The sequence below is a fragment of the Staurois parvus genome, unplaced genomic scaffold (genome assembly GCF_062004578.1).
Source record: "Staurois parvus isolate SC_StPar_1 unplaced genomic scaffold, SC_StPar_1.0 ptg003325l, whole genome shotgun sequence".
Lineage (NCBI taxonomy): Eukaryota > Metazoa > Chordata > Amphibia > Anura > Ranidae > Staurois > Staurois parvus.
In genome coordinates, this window is record NW_028321121.1 from 23,929 (window position 1) to 42,046 (window position 18,118).

General features: G+C 39.9%; 1 long non-coding RNA gene across 4 annotated transcripts in view; it reads left to right on the forward strand.

The window, feature by feature from the left end:
- The window catches only part of LOC149428312 (uncharacterized), a 31,861-nt gene extending 23,910 nt beyond the window's left edge, over positions 1-7,951 (forward strand). For 3 of the 4 annotated variants that reach the window (XR_016310779.1, XR_016310780.1, XR_016310781.1), the window contains one exon: positions 7,708-7,951. This is a non-coding gene — a long non-coding RNA (uncharacterized LOC149428312). Of the gene's footprint in view, positions 1-5,735; positions 5,812-7,707 lie in introns of all 4 variants that reach the window. The other variant, XR_016310782.1, reaches the window with a different exon arrangement.
- Positions 7,952-18,118: the final 10,167 nt, after the last annotated feature.

Below are 18,118 nucleotides of genomic sequence, written 5' to 3' on the forward strand. Positions count from 1 at the left end.
TTGAGAAACGTTAAAAACACTTCCCAAACGCCTGTCTGACGCCTGCTGACAAAGCTAGTGTGAACGTAGCCGTAAAGATTTGGGAAGCAGTAAGAATTACCAAGAACATTGATAGCCATGAATCGGCTTCAGTTAGAGGTGGATTTTAAAAGCAGTATAGATTACCATATAGCAGTGCAGGGTGAATTCGCATTCATACATGGCATGGGCGATAGTACAGATGGATATTGCTTGCAGACATTTACCATATTGCAGTGCAGGGTGAATTCGCATTCATACATGGCATGGGCGATGATACTTCTATTTTGCTCCTGACTAAAAATAAGCAGTGGCTGTAGGGCCAGTTATTGGGGAGGGTGGGGAAATAACAGGGATTGTCAGTGTTTCAGTGTTCAAACCCTGGAAAAGGATTGTGGTGCAGAATTCCAATGGGTTACATTTAAGAAGACTTAATTGGGAGAATCCTGTCATTTCCAGTTGCTTTATGATGTTGAGTGAGTGTGCCCTGATCTCCCAACCTACAGTCAGTTGGGCAGGTTAGAAGTCCCAGTTGTTAAGTCTTTACCTGCTCAAATATTACTTTATCCTGTGAATTGTTGAACACATTTAAGTGCTTTCCAATTCGTCCATCACTACTCCCTAGACCAGTGGTCTCCAAACTGCTGCTCGAGGGCCATATCCAGTCCTTTACTTGCCTTTATCTAGCCCTTTGGACTTCCAAATTATTATGCAAATGATATTTTTCTCATTTACCTAAATAATTGATGTAAATAACAGTCGGCATAATTCTCATGTTATCAACTATTAAGAGTACAATTCAAATTTGATTGAACAAACCTCCTAATGATAACAGGATTTTTTTGAAACCTAAAACACTTACAATGCGCTGTTCCAAATTATTCCGCACAGTAAGTTTCAAAACACTTTATAGGTTGTAAAGAACTGAAAATTGTAGTTTCTTGTGTTTGCAGCATATTTACTGAAATCAAAAGCTATTTCAATCAAACTTTTAACAACATTTTAACAGGTCACGTTACATTTTAACATGGGACCCTTTATTTGATAGCAGCTTTACAAGTCTTGCATCCATTGAACTTGTGAGTTTTTGGACAGTTTCTGCTTGAATTTGTTTGCAAGATGTCAGAATAGCCTCCCAGAGCTACTGTTTGGATGTAAACTGCCTCCCACCCTCATAGATCTTTTGCTTGAGGATGCTCCAAAGGTTCTCTTTTACAAAAAGCTTTATTGAAAAATAAGCAAAGATGAACAGACAATCGTAACAAAAATTCAATGACCAACATTTACATAGTACAATAAATGAAGGGAAGCTGGTGCAAGGCATGCATCAATAAAGGCAAAATCGGAAAAGTTTACATAGGTGCCCGGAGGGAGGGGATGGGGAGGGAGGTTGGGAGAGAACGGGCAACAGACCTTTGTGGGCAATGATAATGTAAACTCCAAAGGGAAGTATTGCTATATCAACATTATAATAAACAGGAAAGGCCCGAGAAAAGGCCGCATCAAAAAACAGCACATATTCATGACCTAGAATTTAAAAAGAAATCTAGATTGCATAAATAGCCTTACGAATGCAGCGTAGAGAACAGGAGGTACAATCCGTAAATTATGTTTAAGAGCAGAGTAAACAGAAGAGTAGAAAAAGACAAATAGTAGAGAGACATGGACAACACACACAGACACACAACAAAAAAAAAAAAAAAAAAAAAAAAAAAAAAGGGGGGAGAGGGAGGGGCCCCGGGGGGATCACAGCAGAATCCATCCTCATATCGATAGAAGGGACTGGTCGAATCTCGAGGGCTGGGCTACGTCCAGCCAGGAACGCCATATCTGCAGAAATTTTGTATGGGTATCCAATAATATGGCCGTCAGTTTTTCATTGACCATTATGAAGTTCATCCGGTTTTTGACAGCCTCAAAGCTAAGAACAGGAGTCTTCCAAGCCCTCGCAATCGTCAACTTAGTTGCCATAAATAAATGTGATGCCAGTTGCCGTTCAGAGCGGAGAAGGCCCTCTGGTGGTTTAAATAGAAGCGCTTCATATGGATTACGCTTAATGTCTGTATGAAGAATAGTGCGGAGGAGGGCATACACCCTAATCCACAACCTGCTTACCTTAGGACAAGTCCACCAGATATGTGCCATGGTACCTAATTGCTGACATCCCCGAAAACAAACCGGGGAATAGGTAGGAATAAAACTAGCTAGACGGGCAGGCGTATAATACCATCGGTATAGAATTTTGTAGGCATTCTCAAGAATAATAACATTCCTGGAACACTTAGATAATGTTTGGGTCATGAGCTGCCAGTCTTGTTGATCCAGGGTTCCCCCTAATTCCGACTGCCAACGCTGATGGTAGGAACGAACCGGAGGGGTTCTATATGACATAATGGAAGAATAAATCAGGGAGATCAGACCTGGAGCATGAGGTCTATGTCTACACTGGCTTTCAAAAGGGGATAAACGGTAAGGTCCTGGATGCGTACGTATTAGAGTATGAATAAAGTGACGAAGTTGAAGATAACCAAAATGTTCTCGGAGGGGAATGTTATAAGAAGAACGCAAAGTGTCAAAGGTAATTATTCTGGTGGGGGATAGGAGTGAATGAATATCATAAAAACCATGTGTCTGCCACCAGACAAACTGTCTAGGGTTATCCTTACCCGGAGGGAATAATGGGTTATGCAATAGACGTAGCAGAGGCAGATGAGGAGAGATAAGGCCAGCGGAGTATTTTATAGAATCCCAAAGACGAAGCGAAAGTGTCAGCGTTGGGCTAAGATTAGATGGACGCTGAGCATTAGGGAGCCAGGGCAAGGAGGGGAGCGGTATCGGGTGAGAGTCCATCATATCTACTACAGCCCACAGGGGGAAATGGTGAGAAGCATGAATATGAGCTAAAGGGGCAATGTTAGCCGCCAAATAATAGGACTGGAGATTTGGAACAGATAACCCGCCCGCATTCCGCCGCGCAAATAAAATGTGCTTGCTAATTCTAGGTCGAGAGGAGCCCCAAATAAAGGACAAAAGTTTTCGCTGATGTATACGCAATATATGCGAAGGTACTGAAACTGGCAGAACACGAAATAGGTATAATAGTTTAGGAAGGTAGGTCATACGGATTGCATTAATTCTGCCAAACCATGATAACGGGAAATGGGACCAAGAGGACAAAAGCTCAGTCAACTCATGAAAAACAGTGGGAAAGTTAGCCTGATACAGTCCATCATATGTCGGGGTAAGCTTAATTCCTAGATATGGTAAGGCCGAAAGCCATTGGAAGGGGAACGTTTGCTTCAAAGTAGTCAGAAGTGATGGTGGGAGGGTAACTGACATAGCTCTTGATTTAGCTGGATTGACGTGTAAACCTGAGAGGGTGGCAAAAGAATCAAGAACTGCTAGTAAATTAGGCAAAGTAATCCCCGGATTCGAGATTGACAATAATATGTCATCCGCAAACAACGATAATTTATGTTGGGAGCCCGCCACATCGATTCCCTTAATATCAGGATGTACACGGATTGCTTCTGGCAACGGTTCCAGGGCTAAGATAAAAAGTAAAGGGGAAAGCGGGCAGCCCTGCCTAGTACCTCTAGCAACCGAGAACGTAGAAGACTCAAATCCGTAGTATCTAAGCTTCGCTTGAGGGGATGTATATAGTGAAGAGATCCATCGCAAGAAGGAAGGACCGAAGCCAAAACGATGGAGGACCGACAGGAGATACGGCCAGGATAAAGTGTCAAAAGCCTTGTTGATGTCCAAGGATAAGAGCATCATATCGATTTTACGAGTATGGGCCAAATGTTGCAATTGTAAAATACGTCTAATGGCATCTCCGGCCTGCCTATGGGGAACAAATCCCACCTGATCCTTTTTAATCAGACGAGAAAGGAAGGAATTCAATCGAGTAGCCAAAATCTTAGTAAGAATCTTCATATCGATATTGGTAAGAGAGATAGGCCTATAATTAGCCCAGGAAGAATGATCTCGGTCCGGTTTAGGGATCATAACTACATTAGCAGTTAAAGAGTCCGGGGAAAAATTTGAACCTCCCTTCACCGCATTAAACATAGCGGCAAGGTGGGGAGCGAGCACATCAGCCAATTTCTTATAATATAGTGCCGTGTATCCATCAGGACCTGGGCGTTTGCCTGTTTTCAGTTCCGCTATACATTGCAAAACTTCAGATACTTGGATATTGCGATCCATCAGATCCTTATGGGCCGGTGTTAAAGTAGGTAATGACAAACTAGATAAGAAGTCAGAAATAGACTGAGGGTCAGCCCGGGTGGGATCAGAGTAAAGTTTAGCTAGTCTGTGCCGGAACTCCTCTAAAACCGTTACTGGGTTGCTCGTAAGGGTATTGTGACGAGTACGTAAAGATATCGGTTTAGGGTGTTGCGCAAAAGAACGCAATCTACGGGCCAACATAGAGTCTGGTTTGTTAGCTTTGCAATACCACTTCTGGCGAGTCCAACGTAAGGAGCGCTCAGCCTCATCTGTTAAACACAGATCCAACTCCAAAGGTTCTCAATAGGATTGAGGTCAGGGGAGGATGGAGGCCACACCATGACTTTCTCTCCTTTTATCCCCATAGCAGCCATTGATGCAGAGGTATTCTTTGCAGCATGAGATGGTGCATTGTCATGCATGAAGATGATTTTATTACGGAAAGCATAGTTCTTCCTTCTGTACCAGGGAAGAAAGTGGTCAGTCATAAACTCCACATACTTTGCAGAGGTCATTTTTACACCTTCGGGGACCCTAAAGGCGCCGACTAGCTCTGTTCCCATGATTCCGGCCCAAAACATGACTCCACCACCGCCTTGCTGACGTCGCAGCCTTGTTGGAACAGGGTGGCCGTCCACCAACCATCCACTACTCCATCCATTTGGACCATCCAGGGTTGCACGACACTCATCAGTGAACAGGACTGTTTGAAAATTAGTCTTCATGCATTTTTCTGCCCAATGCAGCTGTTTCTGCTTGTGAGCATTGGTTAGTGGTGGCCGAATAGAAGGTTTATGCACAGTTGCAAGACTCTGGAGGACTCTACACCTTGTTGTCCGTGGGACTCCAGAGGCACAAGCAGCTTCAAATATCTGTTTGCTGCTATGTAATGGTATTTTAGCAGCTGCTCTCTTGATCCGATGCATGGATCTGGCAGAAATCTTCCTCAATGTGCCTTTATCTGCACGAACCCGTCTGTGCTCTGAATCAGCCACAAATCTCTTAATAGTGCGATGATCACGCTTAAGTTTTCGTGAAATATCGAATGTTTTGATACCTTGTCCAAGGCATTGAACTATTTCACTCTTTTTGGCAGCAGAGAGATCCTTTTTCTTCCCCATATTGCTTGAAAACGGTGCTCTGCTTAATAATGTGGAACGCCCTCCTTCAGTAGTGTTTCCTTAAATTGGGCTCACCTGCTAATCTAATTATCACAGGTGTCCGAGATTGTGTTCAGTGATCAAAAGAGCCCTGACACACAATGCCATCCATGAGTTAAACTGAAAAACAAAATATTTAATCTTTGTGACACTTAAATAGAATTTGCATAATAATTTGGAACAGGGTGTATTCCTCCCTCTGACCAACAATGAGGTATTATTCCTCCCATCAGTGATGGACTATTCCTTTCACTGACACCAGCTATGTTTTTTGTGTTAAGTGTTAAGCTAAGTGTTTTTTTTTTTTTTGTTTTTTTTTTTTAGATTCCTGGAAGTTTGCAGGAATGGTCAGTGATAAGCTGGTGGTTACTCGGCAGGGAAGAGACCCAGACAGACACAGGTGGATATACCGTATTTTTTGCTCCATAAGATGCACCTAGGTTTTAGAGGAGGAAAACAAGAAAAAAAATATTTTGACCCAATGGACTGCAGACATAATACAGGAGATGACCAGAGACTGCGGACATACTACAGGAGATGACCAGAGACTGCGGACATAGTACAGGAGATGACCAGAGACTGCGGACAAACTACAGGAGATGACCGGAGACTGCAGACACAGTACAGGAGATGACCAGAGACTGCAGACACAGTACAGGAGATGACCAGAGACTGCGGACACAGTACAGGAGATGACCAGAGACTGCAGACACAGTACAGGAGATGACCAGAGACTGCGGTCACAGTACAGGGGATGAGCAGAGACTGCGGTCACAGTACAGGGGATGAGCAGAGACTGCGGTCACAGTACAGGGGATGAGCAGAGACTGCGGTCACAGTACAGGGGATGAGCAGAGACTGCGGTCACAGTACAGGGGATGAGCAGAGACTGCGGTCACAGTACAGGGGATGAGCAGAGACTGCGGTCACAGTACAGGGGATGAGCAAAGACTGCTGACACAGTACAGGGGATGAGCAGAGACTGCTGACACAGTACAGGGGATGAGCAGAGACTGGTGACACAGTACAGGGGATGAGCAGAGACTGGTGACACAGTACAGGGGATGAGCAGAGACTGGTGACACAGTACAGGGGATGAGCAGAGACTGGTGACACAGTACAGGGGATGAGCAGAGACTGCGGACACAGTACAGGGGATGAGCAGAGACTGCGGACCTTTGGGGAGGGAGGGGTAGCAGGTACCCACTCCCACTTGCACTGAGTTGTTCTCCCTCCCCGTCTTCTGGGACACTGACAGGTCCCAGAAGACTGCTGGACCACTCACAGAGAGCAACACTTCTCATGCATGCGCAGTGGGCACCCGGCTGTCACAGCCTGGTGCCCACACTAAAGATGCCGGTGCTGGGAGAGAAGACTGTAGAGCTCTGGACCGAGGAACAGGTAAGGGCTCTGCTGCAGAGAAGAGCCGAGTGGCCGGCCAGGTATTCTGACACGGCGGCAGCAGGAATACCAGACCGGCTGCTCCATATTCGCTCCATAAGATGCACAGACATTTTTCTCCATTTTTTTTTTTTGGGGGGGTAATGCATCTTATGGAGCAAAAAATACGGTATATCAAATGTCTTTTTCCAGCCAATTGCTTTTCCGGGGGGTTTCACATTGTTTCTAATATATGGGTAAATTTAAGAGCTGTTTTGAAAGATGGATGGGTCCCTATTCAACTGTGCATTTCCTAGCCCCGTGGAAGACCACGCTTTTAGGATGGTCTAATATTTAATAAAATACAGCCTGTGAATTGCCCAGGGAGCAGCATTAACATTGTGGCTTGTAGTACATCCATAATTTTATACTAATAAGCTGTGTATTGGGTCTGTGCACAGGATGGGTCTCTCCATGGTGTTTGGGTGACAGGTTCTCTTTGATAAAATTCAACCTTCATTCTTCCTTGCAAAGTAAACGCATGAAGGTTAAATTAATCTGCACATTCAGGATAAAGCGACAAGTTCACCATAATGCCAACCTCCACAAATGCAAATACTTTCCTGGTTTTTGCTCCTCAGCCAATCTGTTCAGTTGGAAATGAAAGTAAAGCCCCGAAGGAGTGGTGTTTGTGAAGTCATGCTGGTGCTTGTTGAAGGGGGGGAATTGTTGGGAAAGGGTGAGGGATTACAGGAAACATTGATTTTCTCTTTTTTTAATCAACATACAGGATAAATTTAAAGTGATGTAAGGTTGTACTTTTTTTTAAGGCAAACCGCTCCAATCCTCTTCTTTTTTGTGTCATGTCCTCCTGCAGTCAATTCAATTTGTTCATTCTTCTTCTCTTTTCCAACAGATGGAGCGCAAGACTCCATGTCACTACCTGGGAACCATGAATGCTGTGCCCAGTGGGATGAAGCTCCATGACCTCAGAATCCCCATCCTCCTTCCCTCCTGATCACTGCAGTAAAAGTCGCCAACAGACTCATTCCATCCATCCATCCATCCATCCTGCATTGCTGCTCTGTGCACCTTCATGTACGTAGTCATGATTTCTGTGTGCAGTGTTTAATTTTATTAAATTTAGACCTTTCCCACTGGCTGCTGTAGTTTTTCTTCTAGTTTGTGGTGAACAAACAAAATGCTATTCGTGTTAGCTACAATAGACTTGCTCAGTATCTAAACCAGCGGTCACTAAATGGCGGACCACAGTCCGAGAACGGCCCCAAAATGCTCCCTTCTGGACCGCCAGCCTGCAATGACAGATCTGCCGCTGAGCAGGGCGGTCCTCACAGCAACATGACATCACGTGTGTGCGCCCCGCCCCTTGCAGCTCACTGTCTCTCCGGCTCCCTCTCCCTGCCTGTACACAAGCATTCTTCAGCAAGGATCCTGACACAGCTCCTGTCTGCCCTTAAGGTAGGGTGTAGTCTTACAGGGGCACTCTGATGGGCACATTTAATGTTAGAGTCATGCTGATGGGCACATTTAATGTTAAGGTGCACTGTGATGGACACAACATAGAATGTGCCCATCAGAGTGCCCCGTACTATAAATGTGCCCATCAGAGTGTCCCTTAATATAAATGTACCCATCAGAGTGCCCCTTACTATAAATGTGCCCATCAGAGTGCCCCTTACTATAAATGTGCCCATCAGAGTGCCCCTTACTATAAATGTGCCCATCAGAGTGCCCCTTACTATAAATGTGCCCATCAGAGTGCCCCTTATTTTATGTTAAGGGTGCACTCTGACGGCCCCATGTTATGTTAAGGGGGCACTCTGATGGCCCCATGTTATGTTAAGGGGGCACTTTGACGGGCCCATGTTATGTTAAGGGGGCACTCTGACGGGCACATACTGTGGAAAGGGGCACTCTGATGGGGAATATGATTTAAAGGGGTACTCTGAGTGAAAGGGGGCACTGACGGGAATACCTGATGTAAGGTGGCACTGTGATGGGGACACCTGTTGTAAAGGGGGCACTCTGATGGGCACACCTAATGTGATGGGAATACATGATGTAAAGTTGCACTCTGATGGCGACACTTAGTGTAAGGGGGTGCACTGATGGGCACACTCTATTTGGACCTCGGCCAGAAGAAAATTTTAGTGACCGGACTTCTTGAATTTTAATTCAATACCCCTGATCTAAAAAACTGTTATTGATCATCCTAAATTGGTGTAGTGACTCCTCCTGGCTAGAAAAGGAAAAACCTCCAGCACAGAGGTGGGCTGATATTACCCCAGGGTGGATCCATGGCCGCAGTGGAGAGTTACAGTGATGAAGGGCACCTAGCACTTTAGTATTTTATAGTATTCTGCTCTGGCTCATAAGAGAGAGAGGATTAGGGATTGAGATACCTCCAGCAACATGGGTTCAAAACGTCATCACACTCTCTGAGGGCAGACTCCAATCTTCCTCCAACAGGACTTCTTTTCCTGGCTCTCCAGCTTGGGTACTGTATGCTCCTTGACCTGGCAAGGCAGCTTGAGGATTTTCCTTGTGGTTTACCAAGACTGACATAAATATCTATAATCTAGTATTGCTGCAGCTCCCTTGTTTATTGCCCTAAGCGTCAGTGATTCCTAGTAGCAGCAGCCAGGAACACCAACACTGAGTTTAGGGGAGAGCCAAGTAAAAGACTATTGATCAACCTGGCAGAACTAAATTTACTAGTCACCTCTGTTTATGGCAGGGTGGCTACACTGGGCAAGTTGAAATGAGCAGATCGGTTATCAGGAAAAAACACATAAATACATTTTAAAAAAAAAGGTGAAATTATTCTTTAACTCTGTTTTGCAGATAAAAAAATGTGCATTTATTATTTATTTTTTTACTTGGAGCCTAGAAAGCATTGCACCCACAATTAGCAGATACAGGTGCCATGCAGGACTCCTGTAGACCTGTCAGTGTATCTGTGTGCTCCTACCTCATACAGGCAAGATGATACACACTGACAGACAGGAAGAGACAAAGAACTACCACAGTGCTCAACAGCTCCGTGGTAGTTCATTGAAAAAAAAAAAAAATAGTAACCGCTATCAGGGGAAAGATCTGCTCGCTGTGACTAGATGCAGCAGAGCGGGCCCCGGGAACATGTTGCATGTTCCCAAAGATTAACTTATCCTTTAACTTTGAGTTAAACCTGCATGCCAGAGATGGAGGCAGCTGATGTGATGTGCAACTCGCCATCCTTACTGGAGCTGTTGTATTCTCAGCCTTACTTTTGGCATTTTTATGTGGCTGACCAGTAAAGAGGGGGGGGGGGGGGTAGGATGAAACCCAAGCTTTCCCATGCAATTATTTTGCAGGTAAAACAAATGTGCATTCATTCATTTATTTATTTGTTTTGGTGCATGTAAAACATTGCACCCCGTGATCAGCAGATCGCTGGTGCAATGACAGGCTCCTGCAGGTTGTCATTGTATCTGTCTGCTCGTTCCTCATATGGACAGGCAGTTACATGATGACAGGAAGACTCAATGAACTGCCTAGAGCACTCACTAGCACCCTGGTAGTTCAAGAACTGCAAGCCGTCAGACGCAAAGACTGTTGATACTTGTAGTTCATTAATTTACATTCTGACCACACGGCTGCATTCTTTTCAAATTGTGACAGCTAGCGCTGAGAGAAGATCCCTGGCCCGCTGTCACAGGTGGGGGGGGGGGGGAATTTGTGACCCTAAAGTGTGTGGAACTTGTAACAAACCTTTAAGTTGCATGAAACCTTTCCTGCCAATATGTCTGGACCTGATTGGCATATTGCCTCTTTATTGTATGCTCTGTATAAGAAGTGCCAATATACTGGATGTGCTATACTCAGATTTGGGCAAGAAGAGGAGATTACTGTATAAATCTGCTTTATGGGTCAGTCCACCTAAAATGGATATTTTAATTATGGGTGGTGATTAGTAAATGGAGACCCCTCATATCTTAGGAATTCACAGTCTTCTCCATAAAATTCTTGGCTATGATAATGCACTAAAAGTGCCTCACAGTTTCTACCACTGTGCCGTGTGTTGCTGTTGGGCTTTGCTGACTGGACCCCCACCCATATCTTTGGGTTCCTTAAAGTGATATTAAAGGCAGATTAAGAAAAATAAATGTGTCATACTTACCTGCTCTGTGCATTGGTTTTGCACACAACATAAATATTAAATATTGGATGAAGCGCTCTGCTATAATAGTACTATACACAAAACCAAAATATTGTACAAATATATATAAAACAAAAAAAGAAAGTGACTAGTGCTTAATAAATATTATATGTGTAAACACAATAAAAATATATAATTCATATAAAACCAGTCTGCCCCCAAGTGGCTAAAAACTGGTTAAACATGTGCACACACGACTTAAATAAGGGTGACCAAGTGCTTACTTACATATATAATGTCTTAATAAATATAATAAAAAATCACAGTGAATAATCTCAAAAAGTGCCAAGTGTTAAAATGCAATCAATATACATCTAATATCATCATGTGCAAAATCATGCTATCATTCTTCTGTGAAAATTAAGATATAAATAGGTGCTTCTTCATCAAAATTGTGCTCAGACCAAGGTGTCACTCCAGTGCATCAATCCTAAATATCCAGAGTGCCTCCTCACCTCCAACATTCGACCCCTAGAGGTCACAGATCATTTATTTAAATGATGTTCCAGACCGACACCAGGATATATCTTGTCCCCACGACTCAAAATCTTATTATATAAGATGACTCAGCCATATATCCATGGACCATGGAAGATTAAGCAAAAAGAGAGATCTCCATTGCGCAATATGTAACGATTATTAAATATAAAGACCAGACGAATAACTCACATGCTCCTAGTAGTTAACAAGCGGTTCCCCCATATCCTATGGGAGTAATAGGAAATCACGTTTGGCAAAAACCGGAAGTGCGTCACCGGAAACACGTCACCGAGCTCCACCCGGAAATGACGGAATATGAGGGCACTCGAGCAGGCTCACTCCTGAGCTGCTGCTGTGTGTGACCATTTACACACAGCATGGCTTGGCTCCATTCCTGGAATGAGGGGGGGCTCAGGGAAGTGGGGGCTGCTGTACACAAGTCTGTTTTTAACTTCATGTATTCAAGATAAAAAACGTTGAGCCTTTACAACCACTTTAACCACTTGCCCTCCAGAGGATCCCCCCACTCCTGACCAGGCCCTGTTTTGCGATATGGCGCTGTGTTAATTTAACTGACAATTGTGCAGTCATGCAACGCTGCACCCAAATGAAATTTGTCCTTTTCCCACAAATAGAGCTTTCTTTCTGTGGTATTTGATCGCTTGTGCGTTTTTTATTTTTTGAAAAAAAACCAATATTTTTAACGTTTTGCTTTTAAACATGTCTCCTCTTCTTCCTTCTCCTTTTCTTCTTCTTTTTCTTTTCTTCCTCTTCTTCTTTTTCTTTTCTTCCTCTTTCTTCTTCTTTTTCTTTTCTTCCTCTTTCTTCTTCTTTTTCTTTTCCTCCTTCTTTTTTTCCTCTTTCTTCTTCTTTTTCTTTTTTTTTTCTTTCGTCTTTTCCTCTTCTTTCTTCTTTTCCTCTTCTTTCTTCTTTTCCTCTTCTTTCTTCTTTTCCTCTTCTTTCTTCTTTTCCTCTTTGCTTCTTTCTTCTTTTCCTCTGCTTTCTTCTTTTCTTTCTTCTTTTCATCTTCTACTTTTCTTGATTCTTTTCCTCTTCTTCTTTTCTTGATTCTTTTCCTCTTCTTCTTTTCCTCTTCTTTTCTTCTTTTTTTTCTTTTCCTCTTCTTTCTTTTCTTCTTTTCCTCTTTTCCTCTTCTTTTCTTTCTTCTTTGCCTCTTCTTTTCTTTCTTCTTTTCCTCTTCTTTTCTTTCTTCTTTTCCTCTTCTTTTCTTTCTTCTTTTCCTCTTCTTTTCTTTCTTCTTTTCCTCTTCTTTTCTTTCTTCTTTTCCTCTTCTTTTCTTTCTTCTTTTCCTCTTCTTTTCTTTCTTCTTTTCCTCTTCTTTTCTTTCTTCTTTTCCTCTTCTTTTCTTTCTTCTTTTCCTCTTCTTTTCTTTCTTCTTTTCCTCTTCTTTTTTGTCTTCTTTCCTCTTCTTTTCTGTCTTCTTTTCCTCTTCTTTTCTGTCTTCTTTTCCTCCTTCTTTTCCTCTTCTTTCTTCTTTTCTTTCTTCTTTTCCTCTTCTTTTCTGTCTTCTTTTACTACTTCTTTTCCTCTTCTTTTCTTCTTCTTTTCCTCTTCTTTTTTGTCTTCTTTTCCTCTTCTTTTTTGTCTTCTTTTCCTCTTCTTTTCTTTCTTCTTTTCCTCCTTCTTTTCCTCTTCTTTCTTCTTTTCCTCTTCTTTTCTGTCTTCTTTTACTCCTTATTTTCCTCTTCTTTCTTCTTCTTTTCCTCTTCTTTTTTGTCTTCTTTTCCTCTTCTTTTCTTTCTTCTTTTCCTCCTTCTTTTCCTCTTCTTTCTTCTTTTCCTCTTCTTTTCTGTCTTCTTTTACTCCTTCTTTTCCTCTTCTTTTCTGTCTTCTTTTACTCCTTCTTTTCCTCTTCTTTCTTCTTCTTTTCCTCTTCTTTTTTGTCTTCTTTTCCTCTTCTTTCTTCTTTTCCTCTTCTTTTCTTCTTATTTTCCTCTTCTTTCTTCTTTTCCTCTTCTTTTCTTTCTTCTTTTCTTCTGCTTTCTTCTTTTCCGTTGCTTTCTTCTTTCCTTTCTTCTATTCCTTCTCATTCTTCTTTTCCTCTTCTTTTCTTCTTTCTTTTCTTCTTCTTTTTCTCTTCTTTTCTTTCTTCTTTTCCTTTTCTTTTCTTCTTTTCCTCTTCTTTTCTTTCTTCTTTTCTTTCTTCTTTTGCTCTTCTTTCTTCTTTTCTTTCTTCCTTCTTCTTTTCCTTCTCTTTCTTCTTTTCCTCTTCTTTTCTTGCTTCTTTTCCTCTTCTTTCTTCTTTTCTTTCTTTTTCTTCTTTTCTTTCTCTTTCTTCTTTTCTTTCTTCTATTCCTTCTCTTTCCTATTTTCCTTTTCTTTTCTTTCTTCTTTTCCTTTTCTTTTCTTTCTTCTTTTCCTTTTCTTTTCTTTCTTCTTTTCCTCTTCTTTTCTTTCTTCTTTTCCTCTTCTTTTCTTTCTTCTTTTCCTCTTCTTTTCTTTCTTCTTTTCCTCTTCTTTTCTTTCTTCTTTTCCTCTTCTTTTCTTCTTCTTTTCCTCTTTTCTTCTTCTTTTCCTCTTCTTTCTTCTTTTATTTCTTCTTTCTTCTTTTCTTTCTCTTTCTTCTCTTTCTTCTTTTCCTCTTCGTTTCTTTCTTCTTTTCCTCTTCTTTCTTCTTTTCTTTCTTTCTTCCTTCTTCTTTTCCTTCTCTTTCTTCTTTTCCTCTTCCTTCTTTTCTTTCTTCTTTCTTCTTTCTTCTTTTCTTTCTCTTATTTTCTTTCTTCTATTCCTTCTCTTTCTTCTTTTCCTCTTCTTTCTTCTTTTCTTTCTTCTTTTCCTCTTTCTATTCCTTCTCTTTCTTCTTTTCCCCTTCTTCTTTTCCTCTTCGTTTCTTTCTTCTTTTCCTCTTCTTTTCCTCTTCTTTCTTCTTTTTCCTCTTCTCTTCTTGCTTCTTTTCCTCTTCTTTTCTTCTTCTTTTCCTCTTCTTTCTTCTTTCTCTTTCTTCTTTTCTTTCTCTTTCTTCTTTTCTTTCTCTTTCTTCTTTTCTTTCTCTTTCTTCTTTTCTTTCTCTTTCTTCTTTTCTTTCTCTTTCTTCTTTTCTTTCTCTTTCTTCTTTTCTTTCTCTTTCTTCTTTTCTTTCTCTTTCTTCTTTTCTTTCTCTTTCTTCTTTTCTTTCTCTTCTATTCCTTCTCTTTCTTCTTTTCCTCTTCTTTTCTTGCTTCTTTTCCTCTTCTTTTCCTCTTCTTTCTTCTTTTCTTTCTTCTTTCTTCTTTTCTTTCTCTTTCTTCTTTTCTTTCTTCTTTTCTTTCTTCTATTCCTTCTCTTTCTTCTTTTCCTTTTCTTTTCTTTCTTCTTTTCCTCTTCTTTTCTTGCTTCTTTTCCTTTTCTTTTCTTGCTTCTTTTCCTTTTCTTTTCTTTCTTCTTTTCCTTTTCTTTCTTTTTTCCTCTTCTTTCTTCTTTTGTTTCCCTTCTTTTTTTTCTTTTCTTTCTTCTATTCCTTCTCTTTCTTCTTTTCCTCTTCTTCTTTTCCTCTTCTCTTCTTCTTTCTTTTCTTCTTTTCCTCTTCTTTTCTTGCTGCTTTTCCTCTTCTTTTCTTGCTTCTTTTCCTCTTCTTTTCTTGCTTCTTTTCCTCTTCTTTTCCTCTTCTTTCTTCTTTTCCTCCTTCTTTTCCTCTTCTTTCTTCTTTTCCTTCTTCTATTCCTTCTCTTTCTTCTTTTCCCTTCTTCTTTTCCTCTTCTTTTTTATTTATTTTCTTCTTCTTTTCTTTCTTCTTTTCCTCTTCTTTTCTTTCTTCTTTTTCTCTTCTTTTCTTTCTTCTTTTCCTTTTCTTTTCTTCTTTTCCTCTTTTTTTCTTTCTTCTTTTCCTCTTCTTTTCTTTCTTCTTTTCCTCTTCTTTTCTTGCTTCTTTTCCTCTTCTTTTCCTCTTCTTTTCTTGCTTCTTTTCCTCTTCTTTTCTTTCTTCTTTTCCTCTTCTTTTCTTTCTTCTTTTCCTCTTCTTTTCTTTCTTCTATTCCTTCTCTTTCTTCTTTTCTTTTCCTCTTCTTTTCTTTCTTCTTTTCTTTCTTCTATTCCTTCTCTTTCTTCTTTTCCTCTTCTTTTCTTCTTTCTTTTCTTCTTTTCTTTCTTCTTTTCCTCTTCTTTTCTTTCTTCTTTGCCTCTTCTTTTCTTTCTTCTTTTCCTTTTCTTTTCCTGTTCTTTTCTTTCTTCTTTTCCTCTTCTTTTCTTTCTTCTTTTCCTTTTCTTTTCCTCTTCTTTTCTTTCTTCTTTTCCTCTTCTTTTCTTTCTTCTTTTCCTTTTCTTCTTTTTCTTCTCTTCTTTTTCTTCTTTTCCTTCTCTTTCTTCTTTTCTTTCTTCTATTCCTTCTCTTTCTTCTTTTCCCTTTCTTCTTTTCTTCTTTCTTTTTTTCTTCTTTTCCTCTTCTTTTCTTTCTTCTTTTCCTCTTCTTTTCTTTCTTCTTTTCCTCTTCTTTCTTCTTTTCTTTTTTCTTTCTTCTTTTTCTTCTTTTCCTTCTTTCTTCTTTTCTTTCTTCTATTCCTTTTCTTTCTTCTTTTTCTTCTTTTCCTTCTTTCTTCTTTTCTTTCTTCTATTCCTTCTCTTTCTTCTTTTCCCCTTCTTTTCCCCTTCTTTCTTTTCTTCTTCTTTTCCTCTTCTTTTCTTTCTTCTTTTCCTCTTCTTTTCTTTCTTACTTTCCTATTTTTTTTTCTTCTTTTCCTCTTCTTCTTTTCCTCTTCTTTCTTCTTTTCCTCTTCTTTCTTCTTTTCCTTCTTCTATTCCTTCTCTTTCTTCTTTTCCTCTTCTTCTTTTCCTCTTCTTTTCTTTCTTCTTTTCCTCTTCTTTTCTTTCTTCTTTTTCTTCTTTTCTTTTTCTTCTGTTCCTTCTCTTTCTTCTTTTCTTTCTTCTATTCCTTCTCTTTCTTCTTTTCTTTCTTCTATTCCTTCTCTTTCTTCTTTTCTTTCTTCTATTCCTTCTCTTTCTTCTTTTCCCCTTCTTCTTTTCCTCTTCTTTTCTTCTTCTTTTCCTCTTCTTTTCTCTCTTGTTTTCCTCTTCTTTTTTTCTTCTTTTCTGTCTTCTTTTCTTCTTCTTTTCTTTCTGCTTTTCCTCCTGCTTTTCCTCCTTCTTTTCCTCCTTCTTTTCCTCTTCTTTTCTTTCTTCTTTTCCTTTGCTTTCTTCTTTTCTTTCTTCTATTCCTTCTCTTTCTGCTTTTCCTCTTCTTTCTTTTCTTCTTCTTTTCCTCTTCTTTTCTTTCTTCCTTTCCTATTTTTTTCTTTCTTCTTTTCCTTTGCTTTTGTTCTTCTTTTCCTCTGCTTTCTTCTTTTCCTCTTCTTTCTTCTTTTCCTTCTTCTATTCCTTCTCTTTCTTCTTTTCCTCTTCTTCTTTTCCTCTTCTTTTCTCTCTTGTTTTCCTCTTCTTTTTTTCTTCTTTTCTGTCTTCTTTTCTTCTGCTTTTCTTTCTGCTTTTCCTCCTTCTTTTCCTCTTCTTTCTTCTTCTTGTCCTCTTCTTTCTTCTTTTCTTTCTTCTATTCCTTCTCTTTCTTCTTTTCTTTCTTCTTTTCCTCTTCTTTTCTTTCTTCTTTTCCTCTTCTTTTCCTCTTCTTTCTTCTTTTCCTCTTCTTTTCTTTCTTCTTTTCCTCTTCTTTCTTCTTTTCTTTCTTCCTTCTTCTTTTCCTTTTCTTTTCTTGCTTCTTTTCCTCTTCTTTTCTTGCTTCTTTTCCTCTTCTTTTCTTTCTTCTTTTCTTGCTTCTTTTCCTCTTCTTTTCTTTCTTCTTTTCCTCTTCTTTTCCTCTTCTTTCTTCTTTTCCTCTTCTTTTCTTTCTTCTTTTCCTCTTCTTTTCTTTCTTTTTTTCCTCTTCTCTTCTTCTTCTTTTCCTCTTCTTTCTTCTTTTTCTCCTTCTATTCCTTCTCTTTCTTCTTTTCCTCCTTCTATTCCTTCTCTTTCTTCTTGTCCTCTTCTTCTTTTCCTCTTCTTTTTTATTTCTTTTCTTTCTTCTTTTCCTCTTTTTTTCTTCTTTTCCTCTTCTTTTCTTTCTTCTTTTCCTCTTCTTTTCTTTCTTCTTTTCTTTCTTTTTTTCCTCTTCTTTTCTTTCTTCTTTTCCTCTTTTTTTCTTGCTGCTTTTCCTCTTCTTTCTTCTTCTTTGCCTCTTCTTTCTTCTTTTTCTCCTTCTTTTCTTTCTTCTTTTCCTCTTCTTTCTTCTTTTCTTTCTTCTTTTCCTCCTTCTATTCCTTCTCTTTCTTCTTTTCCCTTTCTTCTTTTCCTCTTCTTTTCCCTTTCTTCTTTTCCTCTTCTTTCTTCTTTTCCTCTTCTTTTCTTGCTTCTTTTCCTCTTCTTTTCCTCTTCTTTTCTTCTTCTTTTCCTCTTCTTTCTACTTCTTTTCCTCTTCTTTTCCTCTTCTTTCTTCTTCTTTTCCTCTTCTTTCTTATTTTCCTCTTTCTTTTCTTTCTTCTTTTCCTCTTCTTTCTTCTTCTTTTCCTCTTCTTTCTTCTTTTCTTTCTTCTTTTCCTCCTTCTATTCCTTCTCTTTCTTATTTTCCCCTTCATCTTTTCCTCTTCGTTTCTTTCTTCTTTTCCTCTTCTTTCTTCTTTTCCTCTTCTTTTCTTTCTTCCTTCTTCTTTTCCTTCTCTTTCTTCTTTTCCTCTTCTTTTCCTCTTTCTTCTTTCTTCTTTTCTTTCTC